The following is a 3,513-nucleotide window of genomic DNA, read 5'->3' on the forward strand; positions in this document are numbered from 1 at the left end:
CACACACACACACACACACACACACACACACATGTGTATGTATGTATGTATGTATATATAATTTTATTGAGAATTTTACATAAGTAAAGCAGAAATATAAAGAAAAAGAACTAGAAGCAGCAAAGAGCAAAAGTAAAACAGAAACATAAAGAAGAATCAGCAAAAATAAGTGACCCAACTTTTTTTCCCCAGCAATATGTTTTATTTAATTAATTATTTCAAAAGCATTTCATTAACATGCCGCAAAGAAGAGGGAGCCAAGCTCCTGAAGGTAAGACGAGAAGAAATGGATGGAAACTAACCAGAGACAGAAGCAACCTAGAACTAAGGAGAAATTTCCTGACAGTGAGAACAATTAATCAGTGGAACAACCTGCCTCCAGAAGCTGTGAATGCTCCAACACTGGAAGTTTTTAAGAAGAGACTGGACAGGCATTTGTCTGAAATGGTATAGGTTTCCTGCCTGAGCAGGGGGTTGGACTAGATTACCTCCAAAGTCCCTTCCACCTCCTCCACCACCACCACCACCACCACCACCTCCTCCTCCTCCTCCTTCTTCTCCTTCTTCTTCTTCGTCATCATCATCATCATCATCATCATCATCATCATCATCATCATCATCATCATCATCATCATTACATAGCAATGCTTCAAATTAAACTGTCTCATTTAGTGAGATTGCATACTTAAGAACTGGAGGGCCTGGGAAGGGAGAGGCCTGCAGGATCTGGAGGGAACTGTTGGTGACTTCTGAGTATAATGCTCAGAACTGTGGAAGGATACAGCAAGCTCATAGCCTCAGATGAAGCCTATTTAAAGGACACTGGGTTCACCTAATGCACTTTCTTATGCACATTTAAAGAATTTAGAATTTAAAGAATTTAAATTCTTTAAAATTCTTTAAATTCTAATTGAAAGAATTAGAAGAATTTAAAGTGAAAAGAGACCTTCAAGCCACCTGGGTAAGTGTACTTTGAATCCATGGGAAGGATTATGGTAAAGAGAAAGAAATTAATGATAAGGACTTAAAAGTAAAAAACTTGCTGGGAGTTTGGGTTAATTTAAAGTTTAAAAATAGAGTAAGGGAATAGTTTAATTTAGAGCAGTGCTGCATTAACAAAGTATTTTGGAAGTAATTAAATAGGACAGAAGTTTTAAACACCCGCTTAGGACTAATTAACTGATTTGGGATGGGGGATCAAAAATTGTGCATAGAACAGATTACAGTTGAGTGACAAGAGTAGTGAACAGAAGCCCTTGACATGCAGATCCTATTTGTCATACTGTCAGCCCTCCTATTAAATATACATAAACCAAATCTCAATAATCCACTAAGTCAAGGCTGAGTAATCTTGACAAAATCAAAAAAGTTGCCTTGTTATTGGAAGAGATTTATATTGTATCTTGATAATATATTTTTTAAAAAAACTCTTAATAGCCACATCTACCAGAAATACATCGTGCTCCTGATTGACTCATCCTTAGAATATAGGAAAGAGGAAGATCAAGATAAGAAATTACATACAGACAGTCCCAATCCTAACAACAATAAAAGGAAGTTTTTAGGATTCATTATTACCAATATCATCTTTGTCACTCAGTTCTTCAAAAAGCATCATATCCCATCTAGCCAATAGAAGGCTGCCATTTCTGCACGAAGAGGTAGAAAGCAGAGGCAGAGTGCCTCAATGCCCAGAGGATCCTCTGGATTTGGCACAGCTGGTGACATCTGGTAGCAGCCTGGTGATGGCAAAACAGGACTGATCCATGTCAGCTGAGTTCCATCAGGGGCGGATTTCAACTAGTAAGTCACAGCTAGAATTAACCAAGCAAACTCTCAACAATTCAAGAGCTCCTATCAGGTATTTTTTTATTATTATTAAAGAAAAGGTTAATAAGCTAACAAAAGGATTACAGTGATAGATGTGTCACTGAGAACAACTACTGTGTTTCCCCTGAAAGTAAGACCTACCCCGAAAATAAGACCTAGCTTGATTTTTTTGGGGGTGGGCCTAATATAAGCCCTAGTTTGGGGGGCAAGGCACACACCTAAAAATCAAGCTAGGGCAGGGGTGGGGGTGTGGAGCTGCCCCATGTGCCCCCACCACTTACCTTGCTACTAGGTCTCTCTTCGCCAGCCCACTTCTTCTGCGGCATCCCCAGGCCTGCATTTCTCAATCATAGGCCTTTCTGGAAGGCCACTGCAGCCGAGAACCGAGCTATGGATTCCATTGCTCGGTTATCGGCTGCAGAGGCCTTCCAGAAAGGCCTGACTGTGAAATGCAGGCCCAAGCTCCATTCTCAGCTGCAAAATGAAACTGCTCCTTCAGCCGCAGAAGAAGTAGGCCGGCTGGGCAGGGCTGTTGGTGCTGGAGGTGAGTGGAAAAGACACCCTCCCCCGAAAATAAGACCTGGTGCTTCTTTTGGAGGAAAAAAAATAAGACTGGGTCTTATTTTTGGGGAAACACAGTATGCCATAGCACAGTGGTTCTCAACCTTTTTAATGCCGCGACCCCAACCGGTCGTAAGTCGAGGACTAACTGGTCGTAAGTCGAGGACTAAACCAGTCATAAGTCGAGGACTACCCAACTGGTCGTAAGTTGAGGACTTTCCCTGCCCGGGAGCGCCGCGCATGCATGGTTCCGCGCCCTGCACCGGCCGAGGCATAGCTGGCAAGCGGCAGAGACGGAACAGGCCGACCACCAGCTGGCCCAGCCCAAGGGAGGTAAGGCACCCGCCGGAAAAGAGGAAAAAAATGGCGGACAAAAAAAATGGCGGACAGCCTTGCTTGGCGACCCCCGTGAAATGGTCGATCGACCCCAAATGGGGTCCCGACCCACAGGTTGAGAACCACTGCCATAGCACTTCTGTTGTTCTCTGTCCCCCTGTTGTAGCAGGAGACCTAATTTCTGTGTGTCCCTTCTTTCAGTAGCAGTAATACTGATTATCTTCTTGGTTTGTCTTGACAGTATGGAATGGCTTACAACTTCTTGTAATCTAGCTCTTTCAATATCAGCCAACCATGCATGTCCTGCCCTTTGCTACACACCCGCTGTGCTTTTTTGGAAACTTTAATCCTGGATTGACTCAGGCAGTAAGTACTACCTGCCCTGTGAACTCAATTTCCTTTGAACTCGGATTTATTTATGATTGTGTCTTTGCTTGCTGGATTTACAACTTCACTGACTGGCTCCACTTGAGGACAGGACGCACAGCAGGTTTGCTCACCTCTCCGGCCAATAATAAAGTTTTACCCTCTGGCAGAATAATCCCACACATATAAGCTATTACTCTGGGGAAAAAAACAGTAGTAGCAGAGAAATTATGTACTCTGAGTTCAATTTCAACTGAGAGAGTCCCTGTCAGTTGACCAAGGCACCACTTTGTCCTAGTATTTGAAAGCCATTTGACTTTGTAATTCCTGAAGAAGTGGGCAGGATCTTAAGACTACTAAACCGGTTATCTGCTGTTTAAATTCATATCCACCCTTGCCAGTTAACGCTGCAATGTGGGT

The 3,513-nt window shown here is 42.9% G+C and overlaps 1 protein-coding gene across 1 annotated transcript in view; it reads right to left on the reverse strand.

The window, feature by feature from the left end:
* The window catches only part of THSD7B (thrombospondin type 1 domain containing 7B), a 414,472-nt gene that overhangs the window by 148,419 nt on the left and 262,540 nt on the right, over positions 1 to 3,513 (reverse strand). The gene's annotated exons all lie outside the window — the stretch shown is intronic.

This window comes from Protobothrops mucrosquamatus, unplaced genomic scaffold, assembly GCF_001527695.2.
Source record: "Protobothrops mucrosquamatus isolate PMUCROS unplaced genomic scaffold, P.Mucros_1.0 scaffold412, whole genome shotgun sequence".
NCBI lineage: Eukaryota > Metazoa > Chordata > Lepidosauria > Squamata > Viperidae > Protobothrops > Protobothrops mucrosquamatus.